This window comes from Giraffa tippelskirchi, chromosome 13, assembly GCF_054371585.1.
Source record: "Giraffa tippelskirchi isolate mGirTip1 chromosome 13, T2T-mGirTip1v1.2.pri, whole genome shotgun sequence".
NCBI classification, from domain to species: Eukaryota; Metazoa; Chordata; class Mammalia; order Artiodactyla; family Giraffidae; genus Giraffa; species Giraffa tippelskirchi.
This window is the reverse complement of record NC_137287.1, coordinates 47,076,339-47,092,042: the sequence shown is the minus strand read 5'-3', so window position 1 is coordinate 47,092,042 and position 15,704 is coordinate 47,076,339. Positions and strand designations below refer to the sequence as shown.

Here is a 15,704-nt window from a genome sequence, read left to right as displayed (position 1 = left end):
AAGAGCCAAAGAAAGTTGGCTTTTAAGTCAACATTAATGTCTACATTCTCTCAACTGCGGAAAGCCCAGAGTGTCTCCATGTCCAAAACCAACCAAATAGAATTTTTATGAAGGTAAAATCTTTATTAAATAAATCAGCTTCTATGCAAATTTTAAATGAAGGGAAGCAAATTTAATGAAACAAAATAGTATTGTATTGTCCAACATGTTTTCAGAAGTTAATCTTTGGGTGAAGTGACTTCTAGGTTTCTCCACTAGCTATGGTTTCAGAGTGTGAAGTTTTACATCCAGTACGTTTTTATCTATTAACTTTCTTTGTGGGCTTTTGAACAGGATAAGGAGAGACATTACTCAGAATGAGGACAGAAACTGTCTGCTTTCCAGTAACAAAGCTTTGTTTTAAACGTCTACTTCGCTGCAAATCTTGTTGTATTTTTTATTTGTGTGTATGTATGTGTGCATGTAAATGTGTAATAAAGAAATTTAGGATGCTTATCAGTAAATGATATGAACTAACAAATCTAGAGAGAAATTCAGATTCCTCAAAGCTTGAACATGCCTTTACAAAGAATAAGTTATAAGCAATGGAGTTGCTTCCTTGATGTCTGAAACGGCCATGGAAAGTTCATTTCTTTCAGAGCTGGAGCATTTAAGCAACTTCACATCATTGTTTTTCATTAAAAAAAATCACGTTTTGTAGACAAAACATTTGTTATATGTATGTAAGTTGATTACATACATAAAGGAGCTCATGATTACCTATTTTATCATTATTATTATTATTTGTTTTTCTTTTTATAACACATATTTAAATAAGATGTTGTTCAGTCGTTAAGTTGCGTCTGACTCTGCGACTCCATGGAATGTAGCATGCCAGGCTCCACTGTCCTCCACTCTCTTCTGAAATTTGCTCAAATTCATGTTTGTTGATTCAGTGATACTATATAACTGTCTCATCCTCTGCTTCCCTCTGCTCCTTTTGCCTTCAATCTTTCCCAGTATCAGTCTTTTCCAATGAGTCTGCTCTTTGCATCAGGAGACCAAAGTATTGGAGCTTCAATATCAGTCCTTCCAATGAATATTTAAGGCTGATTTCCTTTAGGATTGACTGGGTTGATCTCCTTGCAAGGCTGTGATACATGAAATAGTTATATAAGATGACAATCCTGCATTTAGCCAGAAAAAATTAATTTAGTTAATCTTGTATATTACTTCCCACATGCGTAAATGGAAAAAAATGAAAATCCTCTTTCAAAATAAGAGACAACTACTCTTTCTTGCACCTGGAGCCTGATATGAATCAAAGAAAAATGTTAATTTGACTTATATGTAAGCAGTTCCTCTGTATTAAATGACTTATCTCTATATCTTCTCAGTACTATCTCTATATCAAATAATATAATTAATTTACCCTAATTTTTTATCTATGTGTAGTTTTAAAAAATTATTCTGATATCCAGCAAGATGTGACACGGAGTGCTGAATTATAAATCAAGAGACCAAAAGTTACACTGGAGAACAGTATGGAGGTTTCTCAAAAAACTAAAAATAGAGTTACCACATGATTCAGCAATCCCAATCCTGGGCATATATTCAGAAAAGATAGAAATTCTAATTAGGAAGATGCAGTCACTCCAAAATTCATAGCAGCACTATTTATAATAGCCAAGACAAGGAAGCAACCTAAGATCTATCAAAAGATGAATGGATAAAAATTATACATAAATACATATACACACACACACATAAGTATATAAAATGGAATATTACTCATTTACAAAAAGAATCAATTCACTTCAATTCAGTCGCTCAGTCGTGTCCGACCCCATGAACTGCAGCACACCAGGCCTTCCTTTCCATCACCAACACTCGGAATTTACTCAGACTCATGTCCATCGAGTTGGTGATGCCATCCAAACATCTCATCCTCAGTTTTCCCCTTCTCCTCCCGCCTTCAATCTTTCCCAGAATCAAGGTCTTTTCAAATGAGTCAGTTCTTTCCATCAGGTAGCACAAGTATTGGAGTTTCAGCTTCAGCATCAGTCCTTCAAATGAACATTCAAGACTGATTTCCTTTGGGATGGACTGGTTGGATCTCCTTGCAGTCCAAGGGACTCTCAAGAGTCTTCTCCAACACCACAGTTCAAAAGCATCAATTCTTTGGCACTCAGTTTTCTTTATAGTCCAACTCTCACATCCATCCATGACTACTGGAAAAATCATAGCCTTGACTAAACGGATCTTTGTTGGCAAAGTAATGTCTCTGCTTTTTAATAGGCTGTCTAGGTTGGTCAGAGCTTTTTTTCCGAGGAGCAAGTGGCTTTTAATTTCACGGCTGCAGTCACCATCTTCAGTCATTTTGGAGCCCAAGAAAATAAAATCTGTCACTACTTCCATTGTTTCCCCATCTATTTGCCATGAACTGATGGGACCGGATGCCATGATCTTAGTTTTCTGAATGTTGAGTTTTAAGCCAACATTTTCACTTTCCTCTTTCACTTTCATCAAGAGGCTCTTTAGTTCTTCTTCACTTTCTGCCATAAGGGTGGTGTCATCTGCATATCTGAGGTTATTGATATTTCTCCCGGCAATCTTAATTCCAGCTTGTGCTTCATCCAGCTCAACATTTCTCATGATGTACTCTCCATATAAGTTAAATAAGCAGGGTAACAATATACAGCCTTGATGTACTCCTTTCCCAATTTGGAACCAGTCTGTTGCTCCATGTCCAGTTCTAACTGTTGTATCTTGGCCTGCATACAGATTTCTCAAGAGGCAGATCAGGTAGTTTGGTATTCCAGTCTCTTAGAATTTTCCACAGTTTGTTATGATCCACACACTCAAAGGCTTTTGCATAGTCAATAAAGCAGAAGTAAATGTTTTTCTGGAACTCTTTATCTTTTTCAATGATCCAACGGATGTTGGCAATTTGATCTCTGGTTCCTCTGCCTTTTCTAAATCCAGCTTGAACATCTGGAAGTTCACAGTTCACGTACTGTTGAAGCCCAGCTTGGAGAATTTTGAGCATTACTTTGCTAGCATGTGAGATGAGTGTAATTGTGTGGTAGTTTGAGCATTCTTTGGCATTGCCTTTCTTTGGGATTGGAATGAAAACTGACCTTCTCCAGTCCTGTGGCCACTGCTGAGTTTTCCAAATTTGCTGGTATATTGAGGGTAGCACCTTCACAGCATCTTCTATTAGGATTTGAAATAGCTCAACTGGAATTCCATCACCTCTACTAGCTTTGTTCCTAGTAGTGCTTCCTAAGGCCCACTTGACTTCACATTCCAAGATGTCTGGCTCTGGGTGAGTGATTACACCATCATGATTACCTGGGTCATGAAGATCTTTTTTGTATAGTTCTTTGTGTATTCTTGCCACCTCTTCTTAATATCTTCTGCTTCTGTTAAGTCCATATCGTTTCTGTCCTTTATGGTGCCCATCTTTGCATGAAAATTCCTTTGGTATGTCTAATTTTCTTGAAGAGATCTCTAGAATTTCCCATTCTATTGTTTTCCTCTATTTCTTTGCATTGATCGCTGAGGAAGGCTTTCTTATCTCTCCTTGCTATTCTTTGGAACTCTCCATTCAAATGGGTATATCTGTTCTTTTCTCCTTTGCCTTTTGCTTCTCTTCTTTTCATAGCTGTTTGTAAGGCCTCCTCAGACAATTATTTTGCCTATTTGCATTTCTTTTTCTTGGGGATGTTCTTGATCACTGCCTCCTATACAATGTCATGACGAACCTCTGTCCATATTTCTTTAGGCACTCTGTCTATCAAGTCTAATCCCTTGAATCTATTTGTCACTCTCACTATATAATTGTAAGGAATTTGATTTAGGTCATACCTGTATGGCCTAGTGGTTTTCCCTACTTTCTTCAATTTAAGTCTGAATTTGTCAATAAGGAGTTCATAACCTGAGCCACATTCAGCTCCCAGTCTTGTTTTTGCTGACTATATAGAGCTTCACCATCTGTGGCTGCAAAAAATATAATCAATCTGATTTTGGTATTGACCATCAGGTGATGTCCATGTGTAGAGTCTTCTCTTGTGTTGTTGGAAGAGGGTGTTTGCTATGACCAGTGCATTTTCTTGGCAAAACTCTATTAGCCTTTGCCCTGCTTCAGTCTGTACTCCCAGGCAAATTAGCCTGTTACTACCAGTATTTCTTGACTTCCTACTTTTCCATTCCAGTCAATTATAATGAAAAGGATGTCTTTTTTGGGTATCAGTTCTAGAAAGTTCTTGTAGATCATCATAGAACCGTTCAATTTCAGCTTCTTCAGTATTACTGGTCAGGTGATAGACTTGGATTACTGTGATATTGAATGGTTTGCCTTGGAAACGAACAGAGATCATTCTGTCATTTTCGAGATTGCATCCAATTACTGCATTTCAGACTCTTCTGTTGACTATGATGGATACTCCATTTTTCCTAAGGGTTTCTTGCCCACAGTAGTAGATATAATGGTCCTCTGAGTTAAATTGACCATTTCCAGTCCATTTTAGTTTTCTGATTCCTAAAATGTCCATGTTCACTCTTGCCATCTCCTGTTTGAGCACTTCCAATTTATCTTGATTCATGTACCTTACAACATCAGACAAAAAGAATGAAATCATGCAATTTGCAGCAACATAAATGGAATTATAGACTGCCATACTAAGTGAAATCTCAGACAAAGACAGACGATATCACTTACTTGTGAAATCTAAAAAAAAAATGATACAAATGAAGTTATGTACTAAACTGAAATATACTCACAGAGATAGAAAACAATTTTATGGTTACCAAAGGGGAAGGGTGGGGAGGGATAAATTAGGAGTTTAGCATTAACTGATAGCACTAGTAAATATAAAATAGATGAACAACAAGGACCTATTTTATGGCATAAGAAACTATATTGGAAAAAACCTGAAATTGAATATCTATATACACACCTGTATAAGTGAATCACTTTGCCTACACCTGAAACTAACACAACACTGTAAAACAACTATACTTCAATTAAAAAGAAATCAGGAGATGAATGAATAAGAAAGTTATGGTACATATGCTGCTGCTGCTGCTGCTGCTAAGTCACTTGAGTCGTGTCCGACTCTGTGCGACCCCATAGACAGCAGCCCAGCAGGCTCCGCCGTCCCTGGGATTCTCCAGGCAAGAATACTGGAGTGGGTTGCCGTTTCCTTCTCCAGTGCATAAAAGGGAAAAGTGAAAGTGAAGTCGCTCAGTCGTCCAACTCTTAGTGACCCCGTGGACTGTAGCCTACCAGGCTCCTCCGTCCATGGGATTTTCCAGGCAAGAGCACTGGAGTAGGGTGCCATTGCCTTCTCCGATGGTACATATACACAGTGGAATATTACTCAGCTATAAAAATGAACACATTTGTGTCAGTTCTAATGAGGTGAATGAAACTGTAGCCTATTAAACAGAGTGAATTAAGTCAGAAATATAAACACCAATACTGTATATTAATCCATATATATATAGAATTTAGAAAGATCTAAAGAATTTGGATGATCTTATATGCAAGGCAGCAAAAGAGACACAGATGTAAAGAACAGACATTTGGACACTGGGAGAAGGTGAGGGTGGGATAATTTGAGAGAAAAGCATTGAAACATGTATATTACTATATGTGAAATGGATCACCAGTGCAAGTTCAATGCATGAAGCAGGCATTCTCTGAGACAACCCAGAGGGATGAGGTGGGGAGGGAGGGAGGAGGGGGCTTCAGGATGGGGGGGGACACATGTGCACCCATGGCTGATTCATGTCAGTGTATGGCAAAAATCTATCACAATATTGTAAAATAATTCTCCCCCAATTTAAATAAATTAATTAAAAAAATAAAATCACATCAAGCCAGAAAGTGTAAGACATTTTAAAAAGTCACAATAAAGTGCTGGTTATTCAAAAAAATTATCACGAGACCAGTACTGGGGCTGTAACTTGGCCAGAGATTTGCTCTGTGGGTTTAGGTCTAATCAGGTGATCACTTTAGGTATCAGTACCAGCACGTGGAGGAATCTTTCAGGGACTGAATATAATAGTGCCCAAGCCTCCCCTTGGTTTGTGTATTAAGTAAAAGCCTTTGGTCAGAGTTGCTGTGCATTTTATCTTGGCCGTGATAAGTTTGCCCTGGTCTTACCTCAGAACAGTACCATGTAAGGAAAGACACTACACAACATTCCCCTTCCCCAGAGTCAAACTGTTTTCAAGCTCACTTGGAGCTGGGAATGAAGAGCTCACCCCACAGGGGCATATGTTTTCTATTTTGAAAACAGATCTGGGGAGGCCATTCTAATTGGGATTGTGCACCTTTCTTTGAACTTGATGGCTCAGTAAACAAAACAATACCTCCAAACTATTCCAAACAACAGCATGAGCTGCCACCCTTGATAAGTTAGTGTGTGAATCTCTCTTTCCTCTTTGCTTTTATTGGAAGTGACATATAGTATTTCTGCATCAAATTAAATCTGGCCCACATGGAGCTCTTTTATACAGAAAACGCGAGAACATGGGTTGTTGGCAGATGTAAGGTAAATATAGAACCTCTGATGGTGTTTGGGTGCGATGAAGCTTATTCCCTGCCACAGACCAGCAGTGACTACATAGTTCACAAGTGGTGAGGCTGTAATAAAGTTGTGCAATTCTTCAAAAAGTTGTGGTTTTGAAATTTATACTAATCATCCTCCTGCCAATTTTATTCATGTCTACATATCTATCTAACTGTGCTAACTTGTACGGACTATTATACTCCTTTCCATTCCTTTTCTTGGTTACCATGGAAAGGATTGGCTCATTACTCTGAGTGGAGGAAGAAACAATGGCAGCCAGTCTTGAGTCTGAAATGTATTCTGGGGTCTGGAAAAAGTGGGATTTGAAGGAATTCTGAACTCAATTGAGTATTCAGTAGTTTAAATGAAACTATACTAAACTGAATCTCCTGAACTGGCAGAACATGAACTGAAGACAAATTAGTCCTTTATAGGACAACAGACTTATTACCTTTGGCAGTGAAAATATGACTAGCTGTATTTTGTTCAAAACTTAGTATCAGTGTTATGATAGTGTAAGTTGAAGCATCACTTGATTTTGGATATACAGCTTTTGAGTACATATCGGCTGACTTCAAGACTTCTTAGTTTACATTCCAAACTTAGACTGGTGTATGATATTCAATCAACAGGAAATTAATGAGGGCCTATTGTGTGCCAGGTACTTTGCAGATGTTAGATATATAAATATAGCTCAAAATTGACTGGAATTCTGGGAGTCATGGAGTTTAGATATTACTTACTTTCTTTTGGTTTCTAGATAACAGTTAACCTCTGAGGTTATCTGTGAAAGCCATTCTGATGACTTCATTATTGTATTCAGAGAGAGAATTCTTGGCATACATAGGTCCATCCCATATCTGGAAAATCAAGTGTGGTCCCCTGAAATGTTCTAGAAACCCAGTATTGACATTTGCTAATGAATCTAGCATTCAATTCTTTTCATGAATCTTAAGAGCCATGGTCTCAAAGTCTTTTCACCTATGATTAAAGAAGAGGCAATTAAAAAACATTTTTAAATTGTTACTTTCTTTAATTTATTTTGGGCTGCGCTGGGTCTTTGTTGCTGCGCAGGCTTTTCTCTAGTTGCAGCAAGAGGGGCCTACTCTCCAGTTCTGGTGCGTGAGCTTTTCATTGCAGTGGCTTCTTTTGTTGCAGAGCATAGGCTGGGTTCTAGGGCTTCAGTAGTTGTGACACATGGGCTCAGTAGTTGCAACTTGTGGGCTTTAGTGCACAGGATCAATAGTTGTGGTGCGTGGGCTTAGTTGCTCTGCAGCATGTGACATTTTCTCAGATCAGGGATTGAACCCATGTCTCCTGCATTGGCAGGCATATTCTTTACCACTGAGCCACCAGGGAAGCCCCAAGAAGAGGCAGTTTTGAGGAAAACAGCAAGAAGTTAGATTTAGGTGGAATGGGAGTGAGAGTTTGCTGTCTGTAGAAGGTTTTTGGATCCTCTTGGTAGGTGATCAGGAGACCAGGAACTCCAGGCTTTATGGAAAGCTAGGTCAAAATTCTTATAAAACTAAATAATTCATTCATAAACATATTTTCTATTTTTTCATTCATTCATTTTAATGTTGTGTACCTCTGCTTATATATTGACTTCCTGTCAATTTTAAAATTTACTAGCATGAAATTATTTATATCCTTATCATTTATTAATATCTTAGAATCTTTAGTGAAGTTTCCTTTATATTACTGACTTTATTTGTTATTAATTTGATTATTTGCCTTTTCTCTCTTCCTTTCCTCTGTCCCTTTCTGGTTCTTTTTTCCCCTTTCTCTCTCTATTTCCCCCCATCAGTTTCTCCAGGGGGATACTTTAAAGAGTCACCATTTAGCTTTGTTGGAGAAGGAAATGGCAACCCACTCCAATATTCTTGCCTGGAGAATCCCGGGGACGGCGGAGCCTGGTGGGCTGCCGTCTATGGGGTCGCACAGAGTCGGACACGACTGAAGCGACTTAGCAGCAGCAGCAGCAGCATTTAGCTTTGTATTTCCACTGTTTAATTCATTTTTTTATGCTTAGTATTTCTTTTTTCTATTTTCTTTATATACACTATGCTGTTCTTTTTCTAAATTCTTGATATGGATACTTCGAGATTATTGACTTCTAATCATTCTTCTTCTCTAATATGTACACTTAAGGCTATAAATTTCCCTTTAAACACAATTTTAGTTACAGCTTATAAGTTTTGATATATAATATTTTCATTTTAATTCTGTTCAAAGTATTTTCTAATTTTCATTGTTTCTTTTTGACTCATCTGTTTACTTAGAGATGTAATGCTTAATTTCAAAATAGAGATTTCCCAGTTAACTTCTTCTTATGATCTCTAGCTAAATTCCACTGTGATTAGAGTATATCCTTCATATTATTTCAGTTCTTTGAAATTTGGTGAGATTTTCTATATATTCCAACATATATCATTCTGGAAACATCCGCAAACATTTGAGAAAGCTTTAATTTCTGCAGTTTGGGAATGCTGTGTGCTAACAGGATGAGGTCAGTCATATTGATCATGTTGTGTGTGTCTTCTCTCTATTTTCTAATTGTTTGGTCTGCTTGTCAACTAAAACTTTTTTATTATAAACTTCTGCCACTTACATCAAATATTATTTGTACATCTATTGAACTGTTATATTACTTTCCCATTTATTCCGTTAATGTGGTAAATTTTATATATATATATATATATATATATTTTTAAATGTTAAGTGAACTTTACATTTTAGTATTGATGAATTGTCTTTTTTTATGGGTCTCTGAATTTATTTACTAATATTTTGTTCCTATTGAATTTGTGCCTTGATGTCTTTTGTCACTTTAGAAAACTCCTAGTTATTATCTTTCAAATATTGTTCTATCACGTTTTTTGGTGGTGGTGGGTGTGTGTGGGGGGGAATTCCAAACACTTTTATTTTAGAACCTTTTAATAACTCTCATATAGTTTTCACTTTTTTCCCTGTACTTTTCATTAATTTTTCCTTTCAAGTGTCAGTGTGTATATTTCTTCCTGATACATGTTTAGTTTCATTAATTCTCTCTTCAACTCTTAATGTTGCCACAATCATTCATTATTTTCTTAATATGTTATTGCATTTTTAAGTTCTATAGTTTTCATTTTAAAAACAAATTGTTATTCTATTCCAAAAATTTTCTTCCTGTCCTTCAAAATTTTTTCTTCAGTATTTCACTAATAATTAATTTCATGTCTGATATTTTCAGATTCAAAATATCCTGTGGGTCTGTTTCTATTTTCCTTTAATTTTGGGGGTCTTTTTTCAGCTATCTTACCTTTAATATGGAGAAGGAAATGGCAACCCACTCCAGTACTCTTGTCTGGAGAATTCCATGGATAGAGGAGCCTGGCAGGCTACAGTCCATGGGATCGCATTTTGTTTAGGTTTTATAGATAGATAGACAGCTAGATAGATACAAGATACTGTATTCAATTATTTTTAGAGGTGTTTTAGAGCTCTGGCTGATTTTTCTATTTCTCCATAGAGGATTTCTCTTTGTTTCTGGTAGAGAGCTAAATTGTTGTTCAGTCGCTCAGTTGTGTCCGACTGTTTGCAACCCATGGACTGCAGCACACCAGGCTTCCTTATCATCATTATCTCCTGGAATTTGCTAAAACTCATGTCCATTTAGCAGCCTATGATGCCATCCAACCATCTTATCCTTCATCATCCCCTTCTCCTCTTTTGTGGAGATGAGGAGAAAGAGAGCTAAATTAATCACTAACAATCCTATGTCATGTTAGTCCAATTGGGATTTGAGATGGTTTGAACCTACGTTCAGTCTCTATGAGGTCTGGGCTACTTCCAGTTCAACTTTCTTTCTTAGGTGTGGTCTTCCAGTTACCAGCCAAAAGACAAAGTTTTTACCAAGTATCTTCTTGGTATACACTGGTATACAGTATAGTCCCATTTTTGTCTCTCCTAACAATAAAAATCTAGCAAAATCTCTGATCAGCTTTTTGGCTTCTCTTCATCCATTTTCAAAATGAGCAAAAACTTTGAGGAGGAAAGTGGAAACCAAATGCCTGGATCATGTCTCTGGACTTCCCTTTGTTTTATGGATTATGTACCATTCAAATCTTCACTGCCTCAATAACTCTCCAATGCCTTTAAATAGATTCAAAACTAGTTCTTTCCATTGTTTTCAAGGATGTAGAGATGGATCAAAACTACTTAATCCATTTTTGCTTGGAGCTAAATTTAAAACTGAAATCTTAATTCAGTGCACCTATTCTTTCACTCACAGTCTTCTCTATTTTAGTGTCTGGCCTTAGAAAGTGGGCCGTCAGGCAGAGCAAAATCACGGAGTTCATCTGTTTTTTAACTTCCTTTTTCTGAGAGAAGATGGTGAAGAGTTTACTGACCATGACAAAGATAAGGGGAATCATATTTAGAATCCTCTTGTCATGATTTTGTAACATATTTGGCTTATAAAGCCCTATGTGTGTTTTTGCCCCAAGTCCTTTTTTTATTTTTTAAACCCATCTATATTTTGGAGTCAATTTAATCCATATGTTTCTGATTAATTTATGCTTAGCTCATCAAAATGTTGTTTTAAGAAGAAAGCTTATAAAAAAACAGAGTCATGCTTCACCAATCACTGATGAAATCAACTCCAGAAGACTGTAGCTTAGTCAGAAAATCAGACAGGCTAGGGGTAGAGTGGGTTGTAAAATTTGGAAACTCATTGCTTTAAGCCCAGTGAAACGGAGTATATTCAACACTTAGGGAAAAAAATAAATCTTAGTTTTTTGTTTATTTGTTTTTGTTTTTACATGTGCTTGTTTTGATTTCTGGATGTATTGGTTTAGTCTCTGGATTAACTATGATTTCTTTACTTAGTTGTTTAATCAGCTTCCAGTTGCTATTCATATAGCCAAGTAGGGAGGAAGCTGGGAGATGTTATAAAGTGATGAGTTTATTTTCATGGAGGGTATATGGGATTGAGTTTTTTCAGTTGAAAGACATCTCTGCAGAACAGGCCATAGAGGTTTAATAGAAAAATCTATATATTGTATCTACTTGGGTAATACAGGTGGTATAATTATGAGTGTGATTCTATCAATGCATTCAAGATTTAGAAACAAGTAGTTTTAAAAGTTTTAAAATTCTACCTTCTTTATGTCAGAAAAATCCTAAAAAAAATTACAAACACTTCATTCCAGAGTTAAAATTTACATCATTTTCCTAAAAGGACAACATTTGCATGGAAATCATAAGTAGACATCAACAAAATACGATCTTTTTTATTTGAACATTTGTATACTATCACTAATAATTTAAAACTAACTCTACTCTCCATTTCCTTCTCTGTCCTCTTTGCAAATATAGCTTCATCTACTTCCTCCCTCAATGTTGGTTTTAGCCTTATCTTTCTTCCTATTTTACTCCTCACACATTTGGGTGATCTCAGTCACTCCAATCTCAGTCACTCTTGAATCAAGATTGCCGAGAGAAATATCAATAACCTTAGATATGCAGATGACACCACCCTTATGGCAGAAAGTGAAGAAGAACTAAAGAGCCTCTTGATGAAAGTGAAAGAGGAGAGTGAAAAAGTTGGCTTAAAGCTCAACATTCAGAAAACTAAGATCATGGCATCTGGTCCCATCACTTCATGACAAATAGATGGGGAAACAGTGGAAACAGTGACAGACTTTATTTCCGGGGGCTCCAAAATGACTGAAGATGGTGATTGCAGCCATGAAATTAAAAGATGCTTACTCCTTGGAAGAAAAGCTGTGACAAATCTAGACACCATATTTTTTTTTTTTTATTTTAGTTGGGAGCTAATTACTTTACAATATTGTAGTAGTTTTTGCCATACATTGACATGAATCAGCCATGGGTTTACATGTGTTCCCCTTCCTGGACCCCCCTCCCACCTCCCTCCCCATCCCATCCCTCTGGGTCATCCCATTGCCCCAGTCCTGAGCATTTGTCTCATGCATCGAACATGGAATGATGTTCTGTTTCACATATGATAATATACATGTTTCAGTGCTATTCTCCCAGAATGTCCCATCCTCACCTTCTCCCTCAGAGTCCATAAGACTGTTCTATGCATCTGTGTCTCTTATTCTGTCTCTCATATAGGGTTATCGTTACCATCTTTCAAATTCCATATATATATGCATTACTATACTGTATTGTTGTTTTTCTTTCTGGCTTACTTCACTCTGTATAATGGGCTCCAGTTTCATCCATCTCAGTAGAACCGATTCAAATGTATTTTTTTAATGGCTGAGTAATATTCCATTGTGTATATGTACCACAGCTTCCTTATCCATTCGTCTGCTGATGGACATCTAGGTTGCTTAAAAAACTGGGAATAGAACTGCCATATGACCCAGCAATCCCACTGCTGGTCATACACACGGAGGAAACCAGAATTGAAAGAGACGTGTGTACCCCAATGTTCATCGCAGCACTGTTTACAATAGCCAGGACATGGAAGCAACCTAGACAGCATATTAAAAAGCACAGACGTTACTTTGCCAACAAAGGTCCGTTTAGTCAAGGCTATGGTTTTTCCAGTATTTATGTATGTATGTGAAAGTTGGACTATAAAGACAGCTGAGTGCCGAAGAATTGATGCTTTTGAAGTGTGGTGTTGGAGAAGACTCTTGAGAGTCCCTTGGACTGCAAGGAGATCCAACCAGTGTATCCTAAAGGAAATCAGTCCTGAATATTCATTGGAAGGACTGATGTTGAAGCTCAAACTGCAATATTTTGGCCACCTGATGTGAAGAACTGACTCATTTGAAAGATCCTGATGCTGGGAAAATTGAAGATGGGAGGCAAAGGGGATGACAGAGGATGAGATGGTTGGATGGCATCACTGACTCAATGGACATGAGTTTGAGTAAACTCTAGGAGTTGGTGATGGACAGGGAGGCCTGGCGTGCTGCAGTCCATGGGGTCGCAGAGTCAGACATAACTGAGTGACTGAACTGAACTGAACTGAGTCACTCCAAGGTTTGATAGTCATCCATGAATTAAAGACATTCAAACTCATATTCAGACTTCAGCTCATTTCTCATGTTCTAGATTGGTATATCCAAATGTTTCTATTCAAATGTCCAAATGTCCAATGGTATAAAAGGATGGATACACCCAAAACAGAACTCCACTTTTTTTTCTCAACCTCCTCAGTCTTCTCCTCTTTGTCCTGGAATCTCTATTCTGTGTTGGGAACCAGTATCCACCTTTTGACCTGCACGGAGAACACTGGTGTCAGCCAAGATCCTTTCCTCTTGTTCACTACCCACACCTAATCAGGCACAGACCTTCCAATTCTACTTTTTAAATGACTTTCACATTTTTCTCTTTTCTCTATCTCCATTTCTAGGAGGCAAGAATCTCTTGGTTACTATAATTTTTTCTCATCTGGGTCTTCTCCAATTAAATCTTATTACTACCACTTCCACCATTTCAAAACAGAAATATGATCTTCCTGCTCAAGTGCTTCAAGTCTTTAATATTCCCTATCTTCTACATGATGAAATTCAGACCACCAGGCATTGTTTCTAAGATACAACATGATCGTCTCCATTTACTCCTTCAAGCTCATTTGCTCTCACGTCAAATTCTGCCATATTGGATTTCAAGTTCAAGTTCTTAAGACTCACCATTTTCTTATTTAACTCTATGCTGTTACCCCACAGGAAAAGGAGTACATCAAGGCTGTATATTGTCACCCTGCTTATTTAACTTATATGCAGAGTACATCATGAGAAACGCTGGGCTGGAAGAAACACAAGCTGGAATCAAGATTGCTGAGAGAAATATCAATAACCTCAGATATGCAGATGACACCACCCTTATGGCAGAAAGTGAAGAAGAACTAAAGAGCCTCTTGATGAAAGTGAAAGAGGAGAGTGAAAAAGTTGGCTTAAACCTCAACGTTCAGAAAACTAAGATCATGGCATCTGGTCCCATCACTTCATGACAAAAAGATGGGGAAAGAGTGGAAACAGTGTCAGACTTTATTTTGGGGGGCTCCAAAATCACTGCTGATGGTGACTGCAGCCATGAAATTAAAAGACGCTTATTCCTTGGAAGGAACGTTATGGCCAACCTAGATAACACATTTAAAAGCAGAGACATTACTCTGCCAACAAAGGTCCATCTAGTCAAGGCTATGGTTTTTCCAGTGGTCATGTATGGATGTGAGAGTTGGATGGTGAAGAAAGCTGAGCGCCGAAGAATTGATGCTTTTGAACTGTGGTGTTGGAGAAGACTCATGAGAGTCTCTTGGACTACAACAAGATCGAACCAGTCCATCCTAAAGGAAATCAGTCCTGGGTGTTCATTGGAAAGACAGATGTTGAAGCTGAAACTCCAATACTTTGGCCACCTCATGCGAAGAGTTGACTCATGGGAAAAGACCCTGATGCTGGGAAGGATTGGGGGCAGGAGGAGAAGGGGACAACAGAGGATGATATGGTTGGATGGCATCACCGACTCGATGTACATGGATTTGGGTAAACTCTGGGAGTTGGTGATGGACAGGGAGGCCTGGAGTGCTGCGATTCATGGGGTCACAAAGAGTCGGACACGACTGAGCGACTGAACTGAACTGTTACCCCATAAGGACACTATTGCTTGAAATATTCATTCTATTCTGCCTGGATCACGTCTATTTACCTTTCAGTTGTGGGTTTAAATGTAACTTCTTCCAAAAAACCCTCTCTTACTTCCCTTATCCCCATATACTGTAGGAGCCTCTCTTTTTCTATCATAATATTCAGAATACTTTATTTCATTTTCATTGCTTTTTAAATCATAAGCCCCACAGAGATATACGCTCTCTGAAAGCAAGTTTATTATAATCCTTACTTATCTCCGAACCTCGAACTTTGAGCACAGTCAACACCTGGCACGTAATATGTTTTCAATAAATGTTTGTTGAGAAGATGAGTGAAAAGCTTTTTCATATCTCTGTACTTTCATACACATGATTTCTTCCATCCTGAATGCCTTTCTTTGTCTTGTGTGATCAGTGAATTCTTACCTTTGCTTTGACAATTTATTAACATCCTACAGAACTAGTTTCTATAATACACACCCTGGGAAATGCTGATGTAGTGCATCTCTCTCCTTTGACACAAAAGG

At 37.6% G+C, this 15,704-nt stretch overlaps 1 long non-coding RNA gene across 1 annotated transcript in view; it reads left to right on the top strand.

Moving 5' to 3' along the window:
- LOC145531567 (uncharacterized) overlaps positions 1 to 15,501 on the top strand; it is a 112,397-nt gene extending 96,896 nt beyond the window's left edge. The window contains exon 5 of the long non-coding RNA XR_014072537.1: positions 13,939 to 15,501. This is a non-coding gene — a long non-coding RNA (uncharacterized LOC145531567). The remainder of the gene's footprint in view (positions 1 to 13,938) is intronic.
- Positions 15,502 to 15,704: the final 203 nt, after the last annotated feature.